Source organism: Arachis hypogaea, chromosome 15 (genome assembly GCF_003086295.3).
Source record: "Arachis hypogaea cultivar Tifrunner chromosome 15, arahy.Tifrunner.gnm2.J5K5, whole genome shotgun sequence".
NCBI lineage: Eukaryota > Viridiplantae > Streptophyta > Magnoliopsida > Fabales > Fabaceae > Arachis > Arachis hypogaea.
In genome coordinates, this window is record NC_092050.1 from 28,240,423 (window position 1) to 28,254,342 (window position 13,920).

Here is a 13,920-nt window from a genome sequence, read left to right on the forward strand (position 1 = left end):
TTGAACGCCAGAAATAGGTTACAACCTGGCGTTTAACTCCAGAAACAGCCTAGGCACGTGAGAAGCTTAAGTCTCAGCCCCAGCACACACCAAGTGGGCCCCAGAAGTGGATTTCTGCACCAATTATCTTAGTTTATTCATTTTCTGTAAACCTAGGTTACTAGTTTAGTATTTAAACAACTTTTAGAGATTTATTTTGCAACTCATGACATTTTAGATCTGAACTTTGTACTCTTTGATGGCATGAGTCTCTAAACTCCATTGTTGGGGGTGAGGAGCTCTGCTGTGTCTCAATGAATTAATGCAAGTATTTCTGTTTTCCATTCAAACACGCTTGTTTCTATCTAAGATGTTCATTCGCACTTCAATATGATGAATGTGATGATCAATGACACTCATCACTATTCTCAATCTATGAACGCGTACCTGACAACCACTCCCGTTCTACCTTCGATTGAATGAATATCTCTTGGATTCCTTAATCAGAATCTTCGTGGTATAAGCTAGAATCCATTGGCAGCATTCTCGAGAATCCGGAAAGTCTAAACCTTGTCTGTGGTATTCTGAGTAGGACTCAGGGATTGAATGACTATGACGAGCTTCAAACTCACAAAGGTTGGGCGTAGTGACAGATGCAAAAGGACCAACGGATCCTATTCCAGCATGAGTGAGAACCGACAGATGATTAGCCGGGCGGTGACAGCGCACCTGGACCATTTTCACTGAGAGGACGTATGGTAGCCATTGACAACGATGATCCACCAACATACAGCTTGCCATAGGAGGACCTTGCGTGCGTGAAGAAGAAGACAGGGGAAAGCAGAGATTCAGAAGACAAAGCATCTCCAAAACTCCAACATATTCTCCATTACTGCAGAACAAGTATTTATTCCATGCTCTTTTATTTTTCGCAATTCAAACTGATAAATATAATTGATATCCTGACTAAGAATTACAAAATAACCATAGATTGCTTCAAGCCAACAATCTCCGTGGGATTCGACCCTTATTCATGTAAGGTATTACTTGGACGACCCAGTGCACTTGCTGATTAGTTGTGCGAATTTGTGAGAAATAGTAATATTGACATTGACATACACAATTTTGTGCACCAAGTTTTTGGCACCGTTGCCGGGGATTGTTCGAGTTTGGACAACTAACGGTTTATTTTGTTGCTTAGATTAGGAAAAAATTTTCTTTTTGGTTTAAAGTCTTATATTATTGTTTTTGGTTGAAATTCTCTTTTTAATCCTTATTTTCTCTTTTTAAATTTTTCAAAAAATTTTTATAAACTAATAATTGAGTTTTTCTGTTTGAGTTTAGTTTCATATTTTAAGTTTGGTGTCAATTGTATATTTTTATTTTCTTTTAAATTTTTGAATTTGTGTTCATTGTTCTTTCTTAATCTTCAAGTTGTTCTCGTTTATTTTCCTTGTTTGATCTTTAGTTTTTCTTGTTTTGTAATTTTTCTTGTTTTTCTTGTGCATTTTCGAATTATTAGTATCTAAAAAAATTTATTTATTAAATACTGATGCCAGGGCATTTTGGCCAGTTTCACTGACTTTTTCTTTACTGTTTTTAGGGTAGTTTCATGCATTTTCTTAGGAAATAAGCTAGTTTTGGTTAGATATTCACGTACACCTGGATTCAAGCATACATTGTGCATTTTACATGATTTCATGAGGATTTTGTATGAGTTTAGTGACAAATTGTATGCTGCATTACCCATGACTTTGGACTAGAACTTTGATGCACTCTATTGCCTGATTTCAGGACCAAAGGAAGCAAGGAATGGGAGGTAACTTGCAAAGTTAATGAGAAAAGTGACTGCCAATAACGCTCTCGAAGCCATCATTACCCACGTTAAGAGTCACGTTAATTAAGTTAACGTGAACTCTAATGTGAAGAAGGAAATTTGAGCCAACGTTAGTGACACTTAACATTATCACTAACGTTGGCCAATACTCATAAGTGGCCACGTTAGAGTCCACGTTAACTTAGTTAACGTGGCCTCTAACGTTAAAAGGGGGAAAGGAAGCAAACGTTAGTGACATTCAACATTGTCACTAACGTTGGCCTAAGTGCACAATGCCACGTTAACTCCCACGTTAACTTGGCTAACGTGGGAGCTAACATGAAGAGGCAAGGGTGGTCGACAACGTTAGTGACACCCAACATTGTCACTAACGTTGGAAGCAACCACACAACCCCAAGGAGCCACGTTGACTTCCACATTAACTTAGTTAACGTGGAGGCTAACGTGAAAGAAGAAGGTGATGGCCAACGTTAGTGACACTCAACATTGTCACTAACGTTGGAAGGAGCCACACAAGCCACTATGAGCCACGTTAACTCCCACGTTAACTTAGTTAACGTGGAAGCTAACGTGGATGAGTAAAAGATGAGCCAACGTTAGTGACACTCAACATTGTCACTAACGTTGGGGATGGCTAAGCAATGCCACGTTAAAGAGCCACGTTAACTAAGTTAACGTGGGCTCTAACGTGAGACATGGGGGCACATTGGAACGTTAGTGACAATGTTGAGTGTCACTAACATTCTCGAAGGATGGCAAGCCCACGTTAAAGAGCCACGTTAACTAAGTTAACGTGGGCTCTAACGTAGGAGCAAGGGGGGCTTTTCAACGTTATTGGGAAAGTTAAGCCCCAATAACGTGTGCGAAAGACCTAGAGGCAACGTTAGTGGCAACGTTTGTGCCACTAACGTTGAAGTTAACGTGGCTTTTACTTAGGAACGTTAGTGAGAAAGTTGATTGTCACTAACGTTCTCGAACTCATATTTTCACTAAACGTTAACACCCCTAATGCCCTGAGTTAAAGTCTCTGCCCACTTCACACTTTCTCTCTGCAAGTAAAACCAAGCCCAAATGAAGAAAAGAATTGCTTCAAACTCAAGATCCAAAGGCCCAAGACTTGAAGAGTCAACTAGAAGATGAGAAGAGTAGTATATATAGGAATAGCTTTGAATTATTTTAGGGAGTTCCGGGAGTTGGAAAATAGCATAGAACTACTTCCTGTATTTACTTTCTCTGCACTTCTAGTTTTCATGATGTATTCTCCATCTTTGTTTTCATTTTCCAGAGCTATGAACAACTAAACCCCTTTCATTGGGTTAGGGAGCTCTGTTGTAATTTGAGGGATCAATACTAGTTTTCATTATTCTTCTTCTATATTTTCTCTTGATTTTACTTGAAAGCTTTCGATCTTCATCCAATTGGGTAGTGATCTTGGAAAAGAAACTATTCATACTTGGATCTCTTCTGAACCTTGGAAGAGGAATGAAGAGATCAAGCTAGAAATGCTTTCTCATGCTGGACCAAATTGGGTTTGGATGGATATGTGACTATAATCCTCTCAATACTTGATTTGGAAAATGCATGTGGTATAATCAGTGACCATACTTCATCTCTTCTCATGAGTAATTGACCAAGGAATTGGCTATTGATCAAGATTTGAGAGATTCAATTACAAGAAATTGTAATTCAATCACTTAAGATTGCCAAGGAGATCAATGAGTGCATTGATTGAGGAAGAGATGTAAATGAGATTGATCCGGAGAATGCAATATCTTCTAAGCCCAATGAACTCCCCATTTCTGATCTTACCCATTCTCTTTAATTTCTGTCATTTACATTTATGAGCAATTCCCCCATTCCCATTTGAGATTCTGTAATTTACTTTCTGCCATTTACTTTCCCGCCATTTAATTTTCTGCAATTCTCAACTCAATTTCTGATTAGCTCAACTAGAACATTCCTCTAATTAAAGTTGCTTGATCAATCAATCCTTGTGGGATTCGACCTCACTCTATTGTGAGTTTTTACTTGACGACAAATTCGGTACACTTGCCGAAGGAAATTTGTTATGAGACAAGTTTTCCGTACATCAAGTTTATGGCGCCGTTGCCGGGGATTGATTGTGCATCAACAATGATTAGATTAGAGGATAACTAGATTGAGCATTTTATTTTTGTTTGATTTAAATTTCTGTTTGAGTTATTTACTTCCTGTTTTAGTTAATTTCTTCCTTTCCCCCTACTTTTTTTTCTGTTATTTACATTTCATCTCACTAACCCACTAACTATTTGATATATTGCATCACTCACACTAACAGTAATTCTGACAGATATACTTTCTGCATCTATTCTCTTTGCTTTTACTTGTTGGTTGTATGACAGGGAGAAGAAGCGGGGCTTCAACTTCCTTTGATTCTGAACCTGAGAGAACCTTCCTTAGACTAAGGAGGGAGGCAAGAGACAAGCGTGTAGTTGGTGCTGAAGAAGAGGAGGATCACTTTGAGGAATACTTTAAAGCAAACATGGAAGAAAACATGGAAAATCATCATGAAGAAGAGGCTCACAACCATGGCGGAAGAGGTCGAGCAAATCATACTGGGGAGGATAGAAGAGTTTTAGGCTCTTATATCAATCCAAACCCAGGAAACTGTGGAAGTAGCATTCAAAAGCCAACCATCCATGCCAACAATTTTGAACTGAAGCCACAGCTCATCACCCTTATGCAGAATAACTGTTCGTTCGGAGGAAGTGTCCAAGAGGACCCAAATCAACATTTAACCACCTTCCTGAGAATATGTGACACAGTGAAGTCTAATGGTGTTCATCCTGACGCCTATAGACTGCTCTTATTTTCATTCTCACTCAGGGATAAGGCAGCCAAGTGGCTGGAATCTTTCCCAAGGGAAAGCTTGACAACTTGGAAAGACGTGGTGAACAAATTCTTAGCAAGATTTTACCCTCCTCAAAGAATCAATAGGCTGAGAGCTGAGGTCCAAACCTTCAGGCAACAAGATGGTGAGACTCTATATGAAGCATGGGAAAGGTTTAAAGACCTAACAAGGAGGTGTCCACCTGACATGTTCAACGAATGGGTGCAGCTGCACATTTTCTATGAAGGGCTCTCTTATGAGTCAAAGAAGGCCGTAGACCATTCATCCGGAGGATCTTTGAACAAGAAGAAAACCATTGAGGAGGCTATAGATGTCATTGAAACAGTAGCAGAGAACGACTACTTCTATGCTTCCAAAAGAGGGAACACAAGAGGAGTAATGGAGCTAAACAATGTAGATGCTCTGTTGGCCCAAAACAAGCTCATTACCCAACAACTGGCTGACCTCACCAAGAAGATGGAGAGGAACCAAGTGGCAGCAATCTCCACTTCATCAATAACTCAAGAAGGAGTGAATGAAGAAGCAGAGGGTAGTCAGGAGCAAGCCAACTACATTGGGAATTCACCTAGGCAGAACCATGATCCTTACTCCAAGAACTACAACCCTGGATGGAGGAATCACCCAAACTTTGGGTGGGGAAATCAACAAGACCAAAACCTTGATCAAAGGCGCCCAAATCCAAACAATGCAGCCCACCAACACTTCACCTCTAGACCATATCAACATCCCAATAACAACACCTCTCCACATTCATATCGAGGCCAGAACAACCCTCCTCAACCTGACCTATCATCATTTGATGAAAGAATCTCAAGGATTGAAAATCTACTTGAAGGCATATGCAAGGATATCCAAGACAACAAGGTGTTCAAGGAGGAAGTGCGAGCCAGTTTCAAGAACCAGGGAGACACAATCAAGAGGTTGGAATCTCAAGTAGGATATCTCTCTGAGCAGATTCCCAAACCCACAGATGGATTCCCAAGTGACACAGAGAAGAATCCGAGAGGTAAAACTAAGAAAGTAAGATGGGAAGATTGCAAGATGGTCACTATAAGTGACAAGGAGACTGAGGACAAGCCAAGCAAGCTGTCAGAACAACCTGAAGATACCTCAACAGAGAATGAGGAAAAAGAATACCAAGAACTAGAAATATCAAAACAGGAGCTGCTGAGACTCTATGCACCTTTTCCCAACTGCTCAATGGTGCTGTGGAGAAGAGAATATACTCAAGATTTCTTGACTTGTTTGCATCTTTGCATGTGAACATACCATTCATCAAGACTATCCAACAAATGCCTGCATATATCAAGTATATGAAGGAGCTGCTTCCTAGGAAAAGCTCACTCAAGGGAGGCCAGACTATAGTGATGAACAAGGGTGCAGTGCCCTCATTCAACCATAGTTGCCTACGAAAAGAAAAGATCCAGGGAGTTTTCATGTCCCCTATGCCATAGGAGAAACAATGTTTGATAGAGCACTCTGCGATTTGGGAGCAAGCATCAACTTAATGCCCTTAGCCCTGGTGAAAAGACTGCAGATCAATGAGATATTGCCCACAGATGTGGTCATCAGGCTGGCTGACAAAACTCAAAAACAAGCAATAGGGGTGGTGGAAAATGTGTTGTTAAAGGTTGGGAAATACTTTCTTCCCACAGACTTTGTCATCTTGGACATGGAAGAGAGTCACACTCACCCAATCATATTGGAAAGACCATTCCTAGCTACAGCCAGAGCACTCATAGATGTGGAGCGAGGGGAGCTAATATTGAGGATCCATGATGAACAACTCAGCTTCAATGTCTTCAAACTCTCCCAAGAAGCTGACCAAGAAAATAAAGAACCAAGTACAGATAGTAACGAAATGCTGATAGAGGAAGCAAACATTGAAGCACAACCAGCCCAACTGGAAAAGCCCTTGGTTGATGAACAAGGAAATAAGCAGCTGTCATAGCTCAAGGAAAAGCTGGAGGAACCTAAACCACCAGAAACATGTGAAGACAACAACAAAATTTTCTTAGAAGAAGAAGCTACAAAGAGCAAGGCAACATGAAAAGGGACAAAGAAGAAAGTACCGAGGGGGTGGAGGAACAAGAAGATCCCTACGGAAGACTTCTCTCCAGGAGATAAAGTGATCTCAGCTTACTTCCCAGATATCCCCCCTAATCTCCCGACTGTACCATCTCAGTTACCTAAGGTCTTCACTATTAACAGAGTCCTCTCCTTGGAACATGTAGAGATCATTGATACAACCAATGGATATAAGTCCAAGGCAAGAGGGGAGGACATGAAGCATTATCAACCTCCCTGATGAAGGAGAGACGTCAAGCTAGTGACGCTAAAGAAGCGCTTCATGGGAGGAAACCCATGTTTTATTAGCTTTTACTATTGAATAAGTCAATATTCATGAATTCCAACCCAAACTTGGTGAAGTCCTTATATTGCAGTATATAGTGAAGAACAATTTTGGTGTTCAAAGCATACTAAGAAAGCATGAATGCAACAGAGAGCATGCTAGTCTTGGAGCTTTGAACAAGACTTTTGATCACAGTGCTTCAAACTAAGTTTGGTGTCACCCCATGGTGCCACCAAAATGCATATAAGGATACACAGTTAGTTAGTTAGTTGGAGTTCATGAATAAACAATCTCATCTTTTCATCTCTTTATTATTTTAGCCGTAAAAATTTAAAGTGATTTCTTTTTTTGTGATATTATGTCTTACTTTTCTAATTTTATCTTTATAGGAAAAGAAAAGAAGCATTAAAAGGGATGGATTGGACAACTAAACAAAGAAGGATCGGACACCACAAAAGGAGGGGCTACACACTTGTTCTAAAAAGGGAATACATTGGAAAATGTTGCCATGTAACATTGGAAAAATGGAACCCCTAAAAGACCGAGCAATCTCCATCATAAAGTGATGATCCTTGTCTTTTGTCCATGCATAACCCCAACCGTCCATCAAGTAACCACTCCATCAATCCACACCCTCCATTCTCTCACAACGTCCCTATACATGACCCTTGTTCCGTACCCACCTTCATGGTCATCACCCACTCTTCACAACTCTTCATTTCGGTACAAGAAACTCCTTACTCCATTACAAATATTTCCCCCTTCACTCTCTTCATTGCAATAAAACCCTAAACAACCAAAAGTCTCCACAACTTTACCACCTTCACATATTACCTATCATTCATGGCGTCTTCGAGTTCTAAAAGAAGGAAGGAAAAGGAACCCATGGAGCAGCACCCGTATGACGAAAAGAGATTTAGAAGCTTGCATCATGCATTGCAATACGGGTGGATGGTTGACAAGGAAATCATTTACGAGCTGGGATTTCAAGTGAAGAAAACTGAGTGTCCTGAAATCACAGAGAAGGTAGAAAAGAGAAGATGGAAGCTCCTCACTGACCCTGTCACTAAGGTGAATGCAAATCTCATAAGAGAATTTTATGCAAATGCGGTCCGATATGATAAGAAAGATGAGTCATATACAAGCTTTGTGAGAGGAAAGATGGTGGATTTTGGTCCCATGAGTGTCATGAGGGCACTGAAGCTACGGACTATACAGTTTAAAGAAGAAAGTTATCACTCAAGATTGGACAACCCCAATTATGACCACATTTTGCGAGACATTTGTGTACCCGGAGCTGACTGGGAAAGGGGTGCGGGAAAGAAACCAAAGTTCATCAAGAGAACAGATCTTACTCCTGAAGCCAAGGGGTGGTTTGAGCTAGTGAGAAGGTCTATTCTCCCAGCTGCAAACAACTCGGAGGTGAATGTCAAGAGAGCCACGATGGTGCACTGTATACTGAAGGCATTAAAAAGATGGCTGAGAAAAGCGACTCAAGAGGAACGTTAGGTTACCCCAGCACTATTTACCGAATATACAAGAAAGCTGGGGTGTTTTTTGAAGATGAGGACCCCATGTGGATAAAGGAAGGCATCCCAATAACTGTACGAAGGATGAATGCTGCAGCATCCCCCCTGCCTCAACGGAAACAAAGGAAGAGGACAGCCCCTCAAGTAGTGGAAGGACAAGTCTTAGAGGGGCAAGCACAATAGACCTTGGACATGCACCAATTGCAGGAAGCCATTGATGGCTTGTCTAGACAATATTTGGAAAGCAAAGGAGCACAGAAAGAGCTTCAACTACAGATGATGGGGCAGCAAGAGGAAGCACTCTCAAGATGGATGACTCAGCAAGGTGAGTGGCAAAGGCAAATGATGGAACAGCAACTAAGTCAAGGACAACAATAGGGAGAAACATTCGACAGGATGGAACAAAGGCAAAATGAGCAACAAGAATCCATCCAGAGGCTAATCAACATCCAAGCACATCAAGGGGCACACATACATGAGATGCATCAAAGACAAATAGAACAGGCAGAACTATTGGACGAGCAAAGGGCATTCGCAGAAGGAGTTTACATGAGCGAGACAGGACATCACATAAACACTCAAGCCAGGCTCGGCTACTTAGTAGGACAGCTGCCAATACTGCATCCAGGAATAGACCGGTATGAAGAAATGAAGGATGAATTAGCACGAGAGGAAAGGCAAAGGGTGGAAGAGAGTCATGAGTCAGTGAGGAAGGCACTTGAGGATTGGAAGCAAGCAAGATTGGCACGGATGCGAGGAAATGCAAGAGGAAACAAGGAGGACAAGCAAGGAAAAGAGCATGGATGACCACAAGAGTAAAAGGTGGTGGAGTTCCTTCTTTGTTCCATCTTTCTCTATGTTTTAAATAAGGAAGATCTTGTATGAAATAGAACTTACTTCCATGTTATGTTTAAACCTTTTTCAATTATGTCTTTTAAGTTTTTGGTGTTGAAGAAGGTCTCTGTGTGCTAGTCTTTATGTTACCACATCATCTCCCTACTTAATTGTATGTTGTCCCTTTAAATCAGATGAAAAAGAGAATGAGTGTGTTTTAAAAAGACCAGAGTGGAGTTCATAATATGGAAGTGCATTCATGAGTTTTTGGTGTGATCATAAGTTAGCTAAGTTGGTTCAACCATAAGGTGGGAAGACAACTATCTGTCATGAATACTCTACGTGAGACACACTCCATGAGACTAGATAAATAAGAAAATCCTAATAAGAAAAAGGGAAAGAACAGTCAAAGTTGAGGAATAAAAGAAAAAGACTAAGCAATAAGGCTAGGCACCAATGGTTTTAAATCTTGAAGCATGTGTCTGTGGTGTTCCTGTATGAGGGATCTACTTGGATGAATAAGCTCTTAGGGGTGCCTTATCACTTGGTAACTTGGGTTAACTAACTCGGAATTATCAGCTGAAAGTCCACTATCAAGAGTAACCCTCACCACAGAACATTTAGTAACCCAAAGAGGTGCTGGACATCAAGGCCTCAAGAAAAGAAAATGAATAAACTATATGCCTGTGGTGTGTATGTATAGGGGAGAGACTTGAGGGAGTAAGTCCTTAGGGGTATCTCAACACCTAGCACCTTGAACCAACTGGTTCGGGAGTGTTGGCTGAAAGCCTATCTTAAAGAGTTGCCCCCTTACAGAACACTTAGCCTGAAGAACACCAATAAGCCCTAAAATGACAATAAAAGGATCAATGAATAAAAGTCTCATGGGATGTAAGCAAAGTGAGTATTGTAGGGCATGATAAAGGTCTGAAAGCCAGGAATGAACCTAAGTTGCTATGCATGAAACCACCATAAAATCAGTGACATGACTTCCACAAGAATGACTCATTTCTCTTGGCATTTCATTCATCATTCTCTTGTTCCAGTACTTGCTTAGAGACAAGCAAGCTTTAAGTTTGGTGTTGTGATGCCAGGGCATTTTGGCCAGTTTCACTGACCTTTTCTTTACTGTTTTTAGGGTAGTTTCATGCATTTTCTTAGGAAATAAGCTAGTTTTGGGTAGATATTCACGTACACCTGGATTCAAGCATACATTGTGCATTTTACATGATTTCATGAGGATTTTGCATGAGTTTAGTGACAAATTGTATGCTGCATTACCTATGACTTTGGACTAGAACTTTGATGCACTCTATTGCCTGATTTCAGGACCAAAGGAAGCAAGGAATGGGAGGTAACTTGCAAAGTTAATGAGAAAAGTGACTGTCAATAACGCTCTCGAAGCCATCATTACCCACGTTAAGAGTCACGTTAACTAAGTTAACGTGAACTCTAATGTGAAGAAGGAAATTTGAGCCAACGTTAGTGACACTTAACATTATCACTAACGTTGGCCAATACTCATAAGTGGCCACGTTAGAGTCCACGTTAACTTAGTTAACGTGGCCTCTAACGTTAAAAGGGGGAAAGGAAGCAAACGTTAGTGACATTCAACATTGTCACTAACGTTGGCCTAAGTGCACAATGCCACGTTAACTCCCACGTTAACTTGGCTAACGTGGGAGCTAACGTGAAGAGGCAAGGGTGGTCGACAACGTTAGTGACACCCAACATTGTCACTAACGTTGGAAGCAACCACACAACCCCAAGGAGCCACGTTGACTTCCACGTTAACTTAGTTAACGTGGAGGCTAACGTGAAAGAAGAAGGTGATGGCCAACGTTAGTGACACTCAACATTGTCACTAACGTTGGAAGGAGCCACACAAGCCACTATGAGCCACGTTAACTCCCACGTTAACTTAGTTAACGTGGAAGCTAACGTGGATGAGTAAAAGATGAGCCAACGTTAGTGACACTCAACATTGTCACTAACGTTGGGGATGGCTAAGCAATGCCACGTTAAAGAGCCACGTTAACTAAGTTAACGTGGGCTCTAACGTGAGACATGGGGGCACATTGGAACGTTAGTGACAATGTTGAGTGTCACTAACATTCTCGAAGGATGGCAAGCTCACGTTAAAGAGCCACGTTAACTAAGTTAACGTGGGCTCTAACGTAGGAGCAAGGGGGGCTTTTCAACGTTATTGGGAAAGTTAAGCCCCAATAACGTGTGCGAAAGACCTAGAGGCAACGTTAGTGGCAACGTTTGTGCCACTAACGTTGAAGTTAACGTGGCTTTTACTTAGGAACGTTAGTGAGAAAGTTGATTGTCACTAACGTTCTCGAACTCATATTTTCACTAAATGTTAACACCCCTAACGCCCTGAGTTAAAGTCTCTGCCCACTTCACACTTTCTCTCTGCAAGTAAAGCCAAGCCCAAATGAAGAAAAGAAATGCTTCAAACTCAAGATCCAAAGGCCCAAGACTTGAAGAGCTAACTAGAAGATGAGAAGAGTAGTATATATAGGAGTAGCTTTGAATTATTTTAGGGAGTTCCGGGAGTTGGAAAATAGCATAGAACTACTTCCTGTATTTACTTTCTCTGCACTTCTAGTTTTCATGATGTATTCTCCATCTTTGTTTTCATTTTCCAGAGCTATGAACAACTAAACCCCTTTCATTGGGTTAGGGAGCTCTGTTGTAATTTGAGGGATCAATACTAGTTTTCATTATTCTTCTTCTATATTTTCTCTTGATTTTACTTGAAAGCTTTCGATCTTCATCCAATTGGGTAGTGATCTTGGAAAAGAAACTATTCATACTTGGATCTCTTCTGAACCTTGGAAGAGGAATGAAGAGATCAAGCTAGAAATGCTTTCTCATGCTGGACCAAATTGGGTTTGGATGGATATGGAACTATAATCCTCTCAATACTTGATTTGGGAAATGCATGTGGTATAATCAGTGACCATACTTCATCTCTTCTCATGAGCAATTGACCAAGGAATTGGCTATTGATCAAGATTTGAGAGATTCAATTACAAGAAATTGTAATTCAATCACTTAAGATTGCCAAGGAGATCAATGAGTGCATTGATTGAGGAAGAGATATAAATGAGATTGATCCGGAGAATGCAATATCTCCTAAGCCCAATGAACTCCCCATTTCTGATCTTACCCATTCTCTTTAATTTCTGTCATTTACATTTATGAGCAATCCCCCCATTCCCATTTAAGATTCTGCAATTTACTTTCTGCCATTTACTTTCCCGCCATTTAATTTTCTGCAATTCTCAACTCAATTTCTGATTAGCTCAACTAGAACATTCCTCTAATTAAAGTTGCTTGATCAATCAATCATTGTGGGATTCGACCTCACTCTATTGTGAGTTTTTACTTGACGACAAATTCGGTACACTTGCCGAAGGAAATTTGTTATGAGACAAGTTTTTCGTGCATCAAATACCTTGTTAAAACACTTTAAATTTATAGCTCAATTGGCTTGAGCGTGGTGCTTATGTTCTTGGTAATTGGCTATCTTCTTTTTTTAAAAAAAAAAAAACTTTTTCAAGAATAATTTTTCTTTGAATAAATCTTGTGCCAAACTTTAAGTTTGGTGTTTTCTTGTTGATTTTTCCTTAGTTTTCGAAAATTTTATTTTGGTTTTCTAAAAATTTTAAGTTTGGTGTTCTATCTTCATGTTCTTGTTGTTCTTGAGAGTCTTCAAACTATTCTTGAGTCTTCCTTGTGTTTTGATCTTAAAATTTTTAAGTTTGGTGTTCCTTGGTGTTTTTTCTCCAAATTTTCGAAAATAAGGAGCATTAGATCTAAAAATTTTAAGTTTTGTGTCTTTTTATTGTTTTTCTCTTTCCTCATTAGATTCAAAAATATCTTTTTCCTTTATTTTAATTAATTTTTTGAATTTTCCTTTTAAAAATTCAGATTTTATTTTAAATTTTTTTTTATCTTATCTTAGTTTTAAAATTTTAAAATTCAAATCTTTTTCAAAAAAAAAATCATATCTTTTTCAAAATCTTATCTTTTCTAATCTCAGATCTTAAAATCAAATCTTTTTTATATCTTTTATTTTATTTTATTTTATTTTATTTTCTTACAAGTATCTTTAATTTTAAGACATATCTTTTTCAAAACTTCATAACCAATTTCTCTCTTTATTTTTTTTTCGAAAATCCTCACCCACATCTTTTTCTAATCTTTTTAATTAATTAATTTAGTTTTCAATTTTCTCTTATTTATTTTTCTTTAAAATTTCGAAATTATAGTTAATTTTTCATTTATTTTCTTTTCTTTTATTTTATTTTAATTTCGATTTTCAAAAAAAAATAAAAAAATAAAAGTATATTCTATTTGCTATTCATATCAATTTCCTTCTCTCCATCATGGATCTAAGTGGAATTGAACAGTCTAGAAGGACTCCCCACTACTGCTTCATATGGGAGTAGTATCTGTATACCCTCCATTGGAGTCAGTAGCT